Source organism: Tachypleus tridentatus, chromosome 6, assembly GCF_004210375.1.
Source record: "Tachypleus tridentatus isolate NWPU-2018 chromosome 6, ASM421037v1, whole genome shotgun sequence".
NCBI classification, from domain to species: Eukaryota; Metazoa; Arthropoda; class Merostomata; order Xiphosura; family Limulidae; genus Tachypleus; species Tachypleus tridentatus.
Genome location: NC_134830.1, coordinates 108,153,373 through 108,169,289, shown reverse-complemented (window position 1 = coordinate 108,169,289; position 15,917 = coordinate 108,153,373). Strand labels below are relative to the sequence as shown.

The 15,917-nt window shown below is 32.9% G+C and overlaps 1 protein-coding gene across 2 annotated transcripts in view; it reads right to left on the bottom strand.

Moving 5' to 3' along the window:
• The window catches only part of LOC143253271 (acetylcholinesterase-like), a 94,141-nt gene extending 78,855 nt beyond the window's left edge, over window positions 1-15,286 (bottom strand). The window contains exon 1 of one of the 2 annotated variants that reach the window (XM_076506850.1): window positions 14,885-15,286. The gene's annotated coding sequence lies outside the window, so the exon portion shown is untranslated. Of the gene's footprint in view, window positions 1-395; window positions 557-14,884 lie in introns of those variants that run through there. The other variant, XM_076506851.1, reaches the window with a different exon arrangement.
• Window positions 15,287-15,917: the final 631 nt, after the last annotated feature.

The following is a 15,917-nucleotide window of genomic DNA, read 5'->3' as shown; positions in this document are numbered from 1 at the left end:
TTATAATTTTCTAAGAACGTTACAAATGCATCTGGATAGATAGGTAATTGACTGCAGATATTAAAATTGGGACAATTTTCTGCGGTTCTATGTTTTTCGTTTCACAAGACCAATATCACCTGCTCTCCAACGACTTTCACCCAACACCGAGCTTTACCTTTCACAAACACAAGACAAACGAAAGATTTTGCGGAAAGGGTGTGGCTGATTCGTTTGGCTTGATGCTAAAAACCAAAACGAAGAATTAAACAGCTAGAGAAATTGGTTGTACTTTTCGCGGTTTGAAGCATCAGTTAATAAGAAAAGGAAGAAAAACGAGATGCTTATTACTGGTATTTAAAACTATGTAGTCTTGCTTCTCATCAAGAACTGAATAAAATCTACTAAATACTCACATTTTACCAGATTTGGCTTATCTTCTGAACCAGATTTCTTCTTTAAAACTTTCTAAGAAGCTTAAAAAACATCTTACGTTATATGGTTTAATATACGTTTTATACTTATGCAATGATATATATATGTGTGTGTGTGTTCATGTGTGTGTGTGTTCGTGTGTGCCTGTGTACTCATTTGTTTTTTACATAATATCAAGTTTGATGCTCGGCTGCTAACACTTCCGTTATTATATTTATGAGATGAACATAATTAAGATCTATGGTCTCCGAACAACTTGAGGCTGTGAAAGGGTTGTATAATTACGGAAAGGAAGCGGCAGTGTAATTTATAGGCCCTATCGTAGTCCGCCACGATAACAAAAAATTTAGGTGATTAATTAACAAAAAAAAGTTTGTTTTAATTAAGCACAAATGCTACTATCCGTGCTATGGCTACCGGGGATATTGAAACCATGCTTATAGCAGTGTGAGCCTTCAGATGTACCACTTATCAAGTGGGTGAGTCAACGAAAAAGCGTTTGATAGCCACTGATTTAGAAAAACGAAAATTCTTTGACATCTAATACATAATTTCTAAAATGAACTTTCCCGAGAAAATTCCAGTTATTTATTTACCTTAGAACGCCAAAGTTCTAAGTTAGATCCCTAAGATAGACACATTGCAGAAAGTTCATCATATAGTTTGCGCTTAAAGTCCTTAAACAGTGTAATGGATTTAATATTATATATATATATTTTAATATCCATGTTTGTTTCAGTTTAATATATATTTAGAAACGCATTTAGCTTATATTGTTAAATGTGTATCACGAAAGTATCACCTACTCTCTAAATTTGTAGAAGAATCAACAGTGTACGATATGTGTGTGTAAAACACCAGTACTGTTGCCAACTGAACTTTCGAGAACCTCGCTTAAAAGTTTATAAATCGCAACATACAGAAAGACAGTTTAATATTATTATGAGCTTGTTACAATTCGTATAATATAAGTCTCAGAAGCTATAATTGTGATTAACGTTTATTAATCGGGAAAGTGCATATGCTTGATCAGGAACGTATATAGATTTTGAACATTGCAAACCGTATAACACCAGTGAATTAATATCGGACGTTAATATGTCTACGAGGACATTACGCACCTCCGTCTGTAAAAACTCACGTATGAACAGTGTTAAGTGAACTGTACCGATATCAACACAGAATTAATTTGTTCGTTGATAATTTCATCAAACTTTATTTGGAAGTAATCTATTGATAAAACATACTAGTTCCTTTGCCCCAAGTTTCGGTAACCGTGAGGGGCAGAGCACAGATAGCCTACTGAGTGCTTTGTGCTTAATTATAAACAAACAAACAAATTCCTATAACGTTTTTATAAATGTTTTACAATGCCCTCCTGAGTGACTCGGAGGTGAGCCTGGGGGCTTGTAATGCCAAAAATCGGTTACGATATTCGCGTCAAGTTGAGCACTGTTCAACATTGTGCTTAATAAACAAAAAACATAAAAGTGTCCTTTTTCACTCTCGTAAACGAAACCGAGAAAACAGTCTTGTGATCGTAAACCAAACATACATATTCTCCAAAGCCTATGCTTAATTGCATTATTGAGAATTATTTTGAATTACTTTAGACTGAAAATAAATTCTTTTAAAAGACAGAACCTATTGGACCATTCTTTCTTTGTTGTCAGAAAATTACGTATTGATTATTCTGTTAAGTAACACCTTGAGTTTTGGACGAATCTCTTTGAAATTGTGATCGAAATAAGCCCATAAAGTTGGTTAAACAGTATCTTATTATTTATTCAACCTTATATATATACATATCCAATTGACTAGAAATACTTAGTATGGTAATTCAGTATACCAGAAAATTTGCAATATTTTAAGAGGTTTAGTAGTTTAGGAAACTTAATCCTAAATCAATATTTTAAGTTAAGAATGCAATATAATTTCATAAGTTTGAAAATAATAATTTGAAAATTATTCAAATTAAATTTAAAACGTTATAACTAAAAGTATTTAAAGAAGAATAGAATGGGTGAATTAGCTCAGAGAAGACGCCCATAACACCCAAGGCCTGTGTGTCACACAGCTTACTGTCTCGTGACACATGAATGTACTTATAAGGATTTGTATTCGCAGAACTTCACACTCAATATCAGAAACTGACGAAAGTTAAAAAAAAGACTGAACGTAACAAACAAAAGTACACTAGCTACCAATCCGGAGGACTTATCTAAAAACATGTTCACATAGAGGTAGATTAAATAATTATCATATATCGCTATCGAAGGAAAAGGTTTTTATGATATACAGTTTTATGTTTCCATAGTATAAACTGCACCATATATGGTTCACCACACAGTAGTGTTATCTATTGTTGTTTTATGTCAAAAGGAACTGCACCATATACCAGAGTAAACAACTATCACACGGGATATTGAGTTAAGCCTCGCACTTTTACTATTGGTTTACATTATGTTTATCTAACCATTTACGAACTATTCATTTTACGTAACTACATCAGATCGACATTTTGTTTAGGTCTTAAGAATTGTTTAGTCAAATTAGTGGTGGAGTTCTGCCATTTTCAGAAAAAAAAAGAAACTTTTACATAAATAAGAACACGCAGACACTAAATACCACTCTACGTCGTAGCACAAAGCGTTTCCTTTCTTCAAATAAGGGCCTGGCATGGCCAAGCGCGTAAGGCGTGCGACTCGTAATCCGAGGGTCGCGGGTTCGCGCCCGCGTCGCGCCAAACATGCTCGCTCTCCCAACCGTGGGGGCGTTATAATGTGACGGTCAATCCCACTATTCGTTGGTAAAAGAGTAGCCCAAGAGTTGGCGGTGGGTGGTGATGACTAGCTGCCTTCCCTCTAGTCTTACTCTGCTAAATTAGGGACGGCTAGCACAGATAGCCCTCGAGTAGCTTTGTGCGAAATTCCAAAACAAACAAAAATCTTCAAATAAGACAACCAGTAATCAGAACAATGACAAATTGAAGAAATTATAAAGTGTGCGTGTGTTTTCTTATAGCAAAGCCACATCAGGCTATCTGTTGAGTCACGGAAGGGAATCAAACCCCTGATTTTAGCGTTATAAATCCGTTGACTTACAGCTGTACCAGCAGAGTACAGTTATAAAGTAATCGTAATCCAATTATACAGGACCATTTGAACATGGCTCTTCTAGGACTCCATTGGCTTTGCTTCATTAAATTGCCTGCTATTTAAACCGCTGTAAGATGAAAGTGACGATTTTATATATAGAACTTTTCATTTTCTAACTTTTGGTTTTTACTAGTATGGATATGTTGTTTGGTTGCCTTTTTTCTTCTTACAAGCACGTAGAAACATATCAACTTGAAAGCTACCATTCTTACAAGCGCGTTCAATGGCTTTCATTTTATTATCATATAGAAAAATGCCATTTCCTGACGTTTGTTCTTACCGTTACTCAGAGATATGTCACTTCCTGGCCTCACGTATTACAAACAAATAAAGAAATGTAGCTTAATAACCTTTTCTCTTACCGGCATTTAGAGATAAGCTGGTTAATTATGCTCCTCTCTACCAGTACGTAAAGACATCCGTTAATAATCTTTCTTTTCACTAACACATAGCGATATGTCGTTTAATGACCTCCATTCTCTTAAACAAATAAAGAAATGTTGTTTAATAGCATTCCTTCTTAATAAAACGTGAGATATGTAGGTAGCTTAATGTTCTTCATTTTTATAGTGTCCAGAGAATATGACATTTCTTGACCTTTGTTTCCTAGTACATATAAATATTTTGATTAATGATTTTTTTCTGTAACAAGTACCTCGTAGATAAATTGTGCTCGGCGGTTTTCTTTTTACCAATGCATACAAAATGCTTCATTTCCTTACTTTTGTTTTTACAAGCATGTAGGGTATTATATACAGATTTTTAACCTTCCATTTATACTGAATTTGGAATACATCTAATTTTTCAAATAATCCTTATTATGTTCTTTTGAGATAGTATGTCCACAAGACATCTACATAATTTACAATTTACATTAATGCAGGCCCTCCAGTGGCTCAGCGGTATGTCTGCGGATTTACAACGGTAAAAAACGGGTTTCGATACCCGTGGTGGACAGAACACAGATAGCCCATTGTGTAGCTTTGTGCTTAATTCAAAACAACAACAACAACAACATTAATGCAGTATGCCAAAGGTTTTTGCCCCTAGTGGCTCAGCGGTACGTCTGCAGATTTACAACGCTAAACACCGGGTTTTGATACCCGTGGTGGGCAGAGCACAGATAGCCCATTGTGTAGCTTTGTGCTTAATTCAAAACAACAACAATAGCCAAAGGTTTTTTTTCGTTTCTATGTATGAATAAAATCTGTTGTTACTAGAAAAAAGTCGGCGCTATTATTACTTGTATGTCAGTACATGACAACGAAGTTATCGAAACTAAACAGTCAAATATACATATATCTATATATATGTGTGTATGTGAAAAACGTTCGTTATCTATTAATCGAACTGTACACCTATTATAATATACATTACGTGTGATCACACATTCAAGCCCAATTCTGCTTGCAAGTGAACTGGGCAACTGCTTAGGACTGTAAAACCAATAAGAAATTTTTGATTTTGCTATCAATGGAATCGAATTTCTCGAGCTTGCTGTATGTCCTCTGACATGTCTTAGCCCGGGAAACTATTTTCAAACACACAAACCCGGTAAGAAAATCAATTTAGAAATAAAACAAAGTGTTCTCAGTTCAAGAAACTAGAAGTTCAGCTGCACATTTTCAACTAGAAACGTCGAGTTTATTCTTAATTTAAACAGTTCGAAGTGAGAGACTGATAGGCATACTGAAGTGGAAGCTTACTAAAAGACGTTGCGACATTTTTTCATGTAATTTTATGTGTATATTTGCCAATAATAACGGTGCAATGGTTCCGCTTGGGACTGCATTACATCTTTATTTTTAAATTTTGCCTATGGTGGCAAAATACCTAACCAAACATGGTAATTTCTCGTAATCAGAAGAAAAATTTTGTACTAACACATCAGTAAAATATTTTTAACAACATTATTCATGAATAATTTAGTTACGTCAATACATGAAATTAAAAAATAAATTAAAATTTACTTTTTAAATTAAAACAAATTAAAATAATCTCTACTCCATAACCATTTTCTATGCCTTTTAACAATGATTATTTTAGGTATTTGTTTACCTCTAATAAATAAAGATCTAGATAGGTGACGATAGAATGAAATAGTTATGAGGCGGCAAAAATGCTTAGAAAATATCCTTGCACATTCATAGGTAGTTTGACAAAATAAAAAAAAAGTTTTTACTCGTTGTTGAAGTGAATTACATACTTTTAGAAGCTCAGTTCATTATGTAACGGAGTTACTAATGTTTAGTTATTTTCATATAGATGTTTGTTTTTATTAAATATATATTTTAAATGTGTGTAACTTAGGTTGTCGAATGTGTATTGCGAAAGTCCCTGGAAGATTCTCCAGTGTAGTAGTCAACAATATTTGTTTTACATTGTTGCAAACTGAAGTTCGAGAACGATCCGGCATGGCCAGGTGTTTAAGGTACTCGACTTGTAACCCGAGGGTTGTGGGTTTAAATCCCCGTCACACAAAACATGCTCGCCCTTTCAGCCGTGGGGACGTTATAATGTGACAGTCCTACTATTCGTTGATAAAAGAGTAGCCCAAGAGTTGACGATGGGTGATGATGACTAACTGCCTTCCTTCTAGTCTTATATTGCAAAATTAGGGACGGCTAGCGGAGATAGCCCTCGTGTAGCTTAGCGCAAAATTCAAACCAAACCAAAAGATCGAGAACGTCGCCTTAAAGTTTCTAAATCGACGTTCGAAAAGGCAGTTTAATATTGAGGGTTTGCTACAGCTAGTATACTATGAACATCTGAGCTTATAATTGTGATAAACGCTTATCAATCTGAAAAGTATAGATATTTGACCAGGAACGTTTATAGATTTCGAACATTACGAACCGTTCAACTTCAGAGAATTAACTTCGGACATTATTATTTCTACGAAGACATTGGATATCTATTTTTGTCTGTGAAATGTCATCTTGTAAACATCGTGAAACCAGGCAAGGTAGAATTCCCGTCAAGTGGAGTGTATCTGTGTATTAAGATAAAAGTAAAGTACTACTTCGTAAACCATAGATAAGGTATTTGTTTCCAGACCGAATAGAGAATTTAATATTATGTGTAACTTTGTAAAACTTTTGTATATAATTTATTATTTGTAATGACCGTTATTATAAATTGTATTGTTGCTTGTGTATTAAAATATATTTGTGTTAATAAAGAAACTTTCGTGTATCAATCAATTTGGCAATTAACAGAAATTTGATAAATATCGACATTCAATTATATTCTAAATTAAAATATCCGGCTATTTGATATGTAATATTTTAACATACATAATACAATAAATCTCTAACTTATCGAGGCAAATTGTGGTACGTAACAATTATTTCTCCTGATATTTTCCTTTGAATACATTCACTAGCTAGGATGATATTATTTTTTTGAAAAATGCTTGTTTCATTTTTCTCAAATTTAAATTTGCATAAATATGAAAGAAGAATTTGGTAAATTTTTGAAATAAAATTATTTTTGTGAAATATCCCTCAATGATTCGAATACAGTATCGGTGCACTGAAAACGTAGTACTGTATTAGATTGTCAACCAAGTTATACAGTTTGAATTTGTGTGCGTAATAAACGCCTCAACAAGAACGAGCATTGGCATAATACTTATCGTCAAAATGCAAATTAAATCTCAACCTAGCATAACAAATTGTGATGTAACAATAAAATGACAATTTAACTGTTAATAACCAACGGTTTTAGCCATTCTTTACAAAATGATGAAACCCAACGCAACTGTATGAAGATGAAATTACTTCACGTCTTTTTCCTAATAACAGCAATGTTGTAAGTCTGTACATGGAAAACAAGTTTTTGTTGCATATGTATCTACAGATATGCGTATGAATGTAATAATTCAATTGCGTTTTCAGACGATAAGATAAAATGTTTTATATTAGCATTATCCGATATAAGCGTATGTATAATCCCATGTTATATCAAGCGGATTTTTATTAGCTGGAACTGGAACTGAGAAACTACTAACGCGGAAGTAAATGCAGTAGTTACATAAAACAGCTGTGTTTACATTGAAAGTAACAGCAGTTGGAAGTGACGCTGGCACAACCAGATTACACTGCACAAAATAAGGATAATTAATATTTTTAGTATTTTGGCTACGATAAGGCGAAACCATTGTTATAACTGATTTCATTAACCATCCTCTCTCAGTTAATGTTTATGCAAATCAGACATCTGACGATTCGTTATGTGATAGTAAAATGCAAATAATCACTCATTCAACCTACATTTCCATGAAGTCTGATGACCGTACAATTTAATGAAAATTGCAAATGTTTTACTGGAGGCCCAAGTTTTGCTCACCGAGAACTTAAAATATTATAAGCCCTTTAATTCGCTTTGAAGATGAAATGAAATAAGAAAGCTTGAGATTATTTTCTATAAATTTGGTGGTTATGACAAATCATTTTGCATTTCAGATCATATAACTGATCATCAGAAGTTTTATACAAATGAAAATAAGCAGAAAGGCTAATTTACATTATTTTATAACAGTAGGTTTGTTTTCTCATAGCTTAGCTGTAACGTCAGAAATCACAATTATTCTTTAATTATTCTGTGTAATGTGCTTGAAATTTTGACGATTGTCCTCTTTTGTTTTAAAATATCTTCTTGTTTTTTGTTTTGTTTTAGACAGACAAAGTGGTTCGGGGTTTTTAATAAAACTCTAGTATTCTCTAAACGGTTTAAAAATATTGATACCCAGTCGAATTTGAATTTTGATTCAATACATTTTGTTGAAAACTTATAAAAGTTTAGAAAAATACTAGTGAGATACAACAATGATTTAAGAAAGATAATGACGATGGAAATATTTTATTGTTATTCTTCCTTCTAAGTGATAGAGTATGAAGCATTTTCTTAGGCCTAACCACGCCGGGATATATTTTTACTAATTTGATGTATTGTGGGCGCAAAATAAATATACAAAATTACATACAAACATTAACAGAATGCACGTAGAAAAAGATTAATCAGCAATCGACCTCTGTCTGATATTCCAAAGAAAAACAAGAATACGTATTACAGATCTATTGAGTAAAGAATTTTTATTATCATAATTCGAATTCTAAACCTTAACAAACAGATCTTGTGTATGCGTGGGCTAAAGATAAATGGTTAGATATAGCGTTTACTTCTTTTCTATCAGCCAGAACCATCCGATTTGTTTGGATTTTTGAGTCTTATAATAACGTTGGGTGACACTTTAAAACCATGGATGTTTCGATAGGCCATCCGAAGTGCTAACCATAGATCACTCTTATATCCCAACCATCTCTTCAAAAAATGTTCACGCCATCACTTTCGTCTAAAATAGTAGATTTCTAAGACAAAGAGGAAAAGTGTTTTTTTGTTTAAAGTTAAGCAAAAAGTTGTATAATTGCCTATCCGTGCTCTGCCTACCACAGATATGGAAATCTGGTCTCTAACACTGTGAGCCTGTAGACACACCGCTGTGCCATTGGGAGTGGGGACTGTGAAAATAAAATTGGAACTCATGACATAATTATTTCGTATTCCTGCACATATCGAATATATGTATATTAGTGAAAATTAATGAAAGTAAATACATTTTAATGAAGTTAAATAAGCAAGATGACAAGGAAAGACTGCTTTAAAAACAGTAAATCCAAACCTCTGACTAATTATATTAGTTTGTTATAACCAAAAAACAAGCTAAAACAAAAATAAATTAAATGAAAAGTACTGCACCAATTGAAAAGATTCCATAGTAGAAGATATAATGTGGGATTATAATATGTACTCTAGGTTTTGGAGGTGATGCGAAAGTATGGCCCACATTGCGGTGGGGATACACTGTCTATCAGTTTAAACCTCAATTAATTTTTCTTCTTTACTTTAAAAAGAAGTCACCTGCAAAATCTAGTTTATATTTTATAATCCCACATTATAGTTTGTACCCTGGCATCTTTTTAATTAGCACAGTATTTTTGTTTAATTTATTTTTGTTTCGGCTTGTTTTATTTTAAGTTATAACAAACATATTTGTTTTTCTAAATAAATAAAACAACAAAATAGGGAATAAAACACCAACTATTTTTCATAGATTCTGTAAAAACCATATTTCGATAGCTTAACGTTAGAGTTATGTAGAAAAAGGTTTCGATAGATTAATGATTTATTAAAGTATTTTTATAAAATTAAAAATAGATACAATTAACAACATCTATGTTTTAAAAGATAGAGCAGTTTCTCCCAGTATAATAAAGGTGTTTCGCAGCCTCGATAAATATATCAGAATACGTTATAGATAAACTATCACGAAGTGACTTATTTTCAATAATCGATTAACAAAAAGAGCTAACGCAGAACTGGGTTAACTTGTTTGTCTGTTGTTAACCACAAAGTTACACAATGGGCCGTCTGTTTTGTGCACGCCGCAAGGATCGAACTCGAAAATTTGGAGTTACAAGCTTTTAAGCTTCCTGCCGAGACGTCCGGAAGCATGTTAATTCAGTATTTTTACATTGGCTAATTGGAATGTTCTGTATTATTCGTTGCATTGTTACTATAACCTAACTAGATTGCATCAGTAAAAATGTGATTGTTACTGTGATTGCTCAAACTGTTAAATTTAATATTGTTTAAAATGCCCTCTTTGGTAAAATTCTCAAACTTCGAACTCAAAGTAAAGAAAATAAAACCCGAATCTGAATGTTTAAACACAATGGCTATTGTAATTACATAATAACTATATTAAGTCTCGCGTGGTAAAATGGTTAACGAATCGGTACGCGGATTAAGGATTCAATGGTTCGAGTCGCTAGAACACCGAACTCTCAACTGTCGGCGCATTTATAATTTCAACAATGGTTATGGTTTGGTTTCATTGGAATTTTGCGCATATCTACAGGAGGGCTAACTGCGTTTGCCGTCCTTAATTTAGTAGTGATAAATAAAGAGCAGGTAGTTACCCAACACCACCAAACCGCTAAATTCTGGGATACTCTTTCACAAAAATTTTGGGACAAGACTTGCTACAGCGGCTTAAGCGATTTCGCGGTTTACTGGTCCGCAGCTTAATGGCGCTCCACTGTAGAGCTTCTTGTTTATTTTTTTGAATTTCGCACAAAGGTACTCGAGGGTTATCTGTGCTAGCCGACCCTAATTTAGTAGTGTAAGACTAGAGGGAAGGCAGCTAGTCATCATCACCCACCGCCAACTCTTGGGCTACTCTTTTACCAACGAATAATGGGATTGACCCTCACATTATAACGCCTTCACGGCTAAAAGGACGAGCATATTCGATGAAGGGGATATATGTTATGAACTACAGTTATTTATAAAATCCTATCTTAGGATGATGAAATTGTCATAAAATGTGATGCAGATTATTTTGGCATTCGAAACTAAATTAAAGCTAGACAAAAATGAGTGGTAAAGTGTGATTTCCTATTTCTAGCAATGCTGTAATATGAAGCAAATGCTACGTCCTCTTTTTAGTGCATCTGGTTTGGTATTAAAAAATTTCAAAAAAAAGGACACTTTATGAAAAACATGAATTAAATGACACACGTAGAGGACATAAAGATGAGGCATTATCATCCATAGTTCAGAATTGTTTACCAGAGGAAGGTAACCTGTCAGAAGTACCTTCCGCCTACACGGCATATTACAGATAATATGCAGTTTAAAATAAACATCAATTTTTATTATATTTTTTACACGAATTAATACCATAATTTGGGAAAATGAATTGTTTATTGTTTGTTTTATTAATTTTCCTTATATTTGTCGCTTTACAGAAGAGAAAGTAACAATACAATGTTAAAACTGACGTTTTCACTAAAATAATTTTTTTACCAAAAGAATTAATTTTATTATTCCTTATTTTTTCATCTTTAGGACGCTATGTATTTATGTATGGATTAAACTGAACACTCTCTTACCCAAACGATTAGTATTTTTAACACAGATAAATTATCTAATATTTAAAAAAACAAATAGAGAAGGAAATAAGTGTAATGCCATAAAATGAAAAAAATATGATAACACTATGTAACAAAAATTTTACTTTTTCTTGTTTTTGGGCAGAAAGTGTTATTTCCCAGTTTCTTATGCCTAAAGTAAATGGAACACACCTATTTTACTCTTTAAAGTTTTCTTTTGTGACCTGGGTAATGAAATTTTAAAATTTACCCATTTTCTAGAACATTCCAGATAGATTCAATACTGAGTAGCTGATAGAGAATTTTCTCAAACTTACAAGAATTTTCAAGAACTTTCTAGAATGTTGTAGAGCTTACACGAATTTTCTAGAATGTTGTAGAACTTACGATAATTTTCAAAATTTTTTTAGACTTTTCTGGGACTTTCCATAGTAATATATATATACACAGGGACTACCACTCACCACTTCAGTTTAGTTCTAGCTGCATAAGTGAACATGTAATTTTAACAGAGATGGCATCAATAAGCTGCAAATATTCTGCTTTGTATGTGGTTAATTTATTAAGACAAGAGCAAAAAAGTACTCTGTGACAGCATCTGCTAAAATGTGTGAAGCCTACAAGGCATATTTTGGCATGCCTGTCGGGGATCAAGACAAACTCTGGGCATCTCATTTTACCTGCGATCACTGTAAAAAAAAGTCTAGAAAGTAAGACGGACAATTTTTGCTTACTTGAATAGTAAGATTTGATATTATACAAATATTAGACGTTTTAAAATTTAAATATCTTTTAATTTATTTTTTGAAATTTCCAATTGTATGGAAAATATCCCATATAAAATTATTTTACATGAATCTCTTACACATTATTTGTGAATGAAATAAATTTATTCTTCATAATAACAATTTTATTTTGCTCTTTTGCAGGATGGTACAGTGGGGAAAAGAGAACCATGGAGTTCGCTATTCCAAGAATTTGGCGTGAACCCACTGACCACTCAAGCAATTGCTACTTCTGCTTGGTGGACCCTTCCAAACTTTGGGCTGGCAAGAATGCATCTGCTATCATGTAACCGGACCTTCCATCATCCGTCACCTCAGTGCCACACTGGTCTGAGCTCCCTTTACCCACTCCGCCAGAGAGAAATCAGTCTCACAAATCTCGAAAAAACTACTCACTTCTAAACACTTTTGTTCATTTTTGTATAACTTTAGTATAAATACATGTAAATTTTGATTCATATGTTGTTTTATTCAGATCTTATGTAAATGAAAATGTGCAAATTTGCTTTTTTTACATAGAAAATAGGTTAATTTCTAAATTTCATTATCCAGATCATAAAAGCAAAGTTTGAAGGGAATAATGGCCATTTTCTGTACTTTCACAACATAAGCAGTTAAGAAATAACACATACTATCCAGGAACAAAATTTGTGTTACATAGTTTAATGAAAGCTGTAAATACAGTTATTTTAGTGTATTGTGCAGGTTAAAATCAAAGTATAAATAAATCTATTTCACTAAAAACTCTGGTCACTAGATAACAAGTAGCATGTTTTGATCCTACTCACGAAACAACAGATATTTGATTCGCTTCAAAATTTTAGGTCTATTGCTTGCTGTCAGCGTTTGAGTATGCAACAAAAAAATTATATAGTTTGTATTGTTTTAAAGCAGATTTACAGTTGTATAAATATTACAGTCGTATGATGTGTTTTGGGTAGTTTTGAAGCACATGTGAAATCTAGCATGACTGTTTTTGGCACACTTATTTGATAAGTTATACCAGTGTCCTTAACTTTCATTATTGCTATTTCATAATTCGTGTCGTGAATTTGTTTAGCCTTATGCCATATTATTCTCTTATTATCTTCAGTTTATTAGAACCTTTTAAGTGGTTAGATCTAAAGCAGTTTACATTTTTACACGTTACGTTCGTTTATTCTTTATACAAAGTTTTCAAAGACATTTAATGCAATATTTGCTATAAGTATGTATGCTATATATATAATGAAACGTATGTTATAGCATTACAGTAGTAAATAAGATATCCTCGAAAGGCACAGCGGGATGTCTGCGGACTTACAACTCTAGAATCGCGGTTTCAATACCCAAGGTAAATTAAGCATATATAGCCTATTGTGTAGCTTTGTGCTTAATTACAAACACAACAAACAAGATATTATGACGTAAACTCAATAGCTAAGTCAGTATAATATGCAATTACAAATATGTTAAATTATGAACAAAGTAGTACATTTTTACATCAGTTAGCGTCCCCCTAGTCTAACGGTAAGTCTACGGATTTACAACGCTAAAATCAGGGGTTCGATACCTCTTAGTAAACACAGCAAATTGCCCGATGTGACTTTACTACAAGAAACAATACACACACACTTTAATAATTTGCAAAAGTCGTGCTTTACATGTTACAGATAAGGCTTCTGAAGCGCCTTTTGAAATATATGTATTAGTCAATGTACCCTCTGAAGATACGTCATTATTAGATAAACAATTAAATCCATATATATGTGAAGATACTAAAGTTATTAAATTTTTACGCTTTACTTTAATATGCATACACTAGTATGTTAAATATTAATAGACGGCACAAATATCTATTGTACAAAATATTATGGTAGGAAGTGGCCAATGGTAAACGTGATCGGAAAAATATATATCAGAGAATTCAGAGTTTGCGTCCCATTCTTGTAAAAATGCCCTATGCACTTTAGATCCCTAAGGTCATAATAAAATTGATATTGAAATTTCACTCTTTTGTCATACATTTTGCAGTTGGTTTTCTGATTCAAAATATGGGACAGCTATGTGCAGTTCACTTTTTATGTGTAACCCTAGGCAAAAATTCTGAAACGAAACTATATAAACTGTATTATTACAATGACGTCTCTGCTTCATGATGATAAGGTTTCGCATTTAAAGCGTTTTACGAGTCATCAAATAATTATAAATATTTCATATTTATCGTTTAATAACTTATATACAACATTTTATATCATTTATAGGAGGTTTCATAGTTCAAATTTAATTCTTTGTTTTTTCGTGCAGTTTTAAATGCAAATATCGTTTTTCTGCAATCAGATGAACAGTGAGTCAAGTTACCCACCCACAAACGTAAGGTACGATATAACTTAGAAGAAATAACGAAAAATACAACGTGATTACATATTAACTGTTTTGTCAATTTACATAAATGTTTATGTATACATGCATCTTTACATTTCATAGCAGCCAATTGTGATTAAATATTACCATACAATACGTTAAAATAAAGTTACAAAGTATGTGATTTAATTAACCAAACATAATAAACGTACATAAGAAAACTTACCTTAAATTATTTGCCTCATTGCCCGCAGATTTAGATGGAAATCTGTGCAGAAAATGGTAAAAAATGCAGGAATTTGGAAATCTCTAATTTTTTTACTGTGCGTAGGGAGAATACAAAAGTATGTGAGTATTTATTTAAAGTTTAAACGAACCACACACTTTTTATAATTTAATTATGTTGTTATTTTATTTATTAAGTTTAATGACTTGTCGTACAGTCTTACCAAACCTGTTAAAACATCTTCTATTTCTCACTCTAATCTTGTTAATAATTATATCCTAGGGATAGGATTTAAAATAATTTAACTTCTAAGTTACAAGTACGGGCAATTGCGAGCAGTTACATTCCCACTCTATCTAAATAAAGTTAGTTTGCCCAAATGCTGCGCGAGTAGAAGTTTTAGTGCTTATCTCTCTGGCAAGCGTCTTGTTAAAACCTCTCAAATGTACGATCCTTGATTCTCCTTGCCAATCAGGTGGTACTCGTGAACGTTCAGAAAATAGCGCGGGTATCACCATAGCAACAGTCAGTATTTAAGTCGAAAAAGCATGTTAATTTCGCTGCTGAGCGAATTGCTCTTTCAAATAGAGTACACGCAGTTGAGAAAGCCGAATTTTTTATTATTAATACAATGGTCAAAAGTTTAAATACTTTTCATATTGTAAAGGTGTATGCTCTGACAAAATACCTTGCTTAAGAAAAATATTACGTGACCAAATATTGCTTCAAAAACCATTCAGAAACAAAATGCGTAAAACCTTAAGCATATACATTCTACGAATTACAAAGAACGCCAGAGGTAAAGATATTAAAAAGCGTATAAAATATGGCCCTGAATCGTTGTTTTCTTATAGCAAAGCCACATCGGGCTATCTGCCGAGCCCACCGAAAGCAATCGAACCCCTGATTTTAGCGTTGTAAATCCGAAGACATACCGCTGTACTAGCGGGGGGCAAAAAGGTATACATGGCCCTGAATCACTCAATCTTTTAACTTCTCCTACAAATTCAACATACCTGTAATTAAGTTCTGG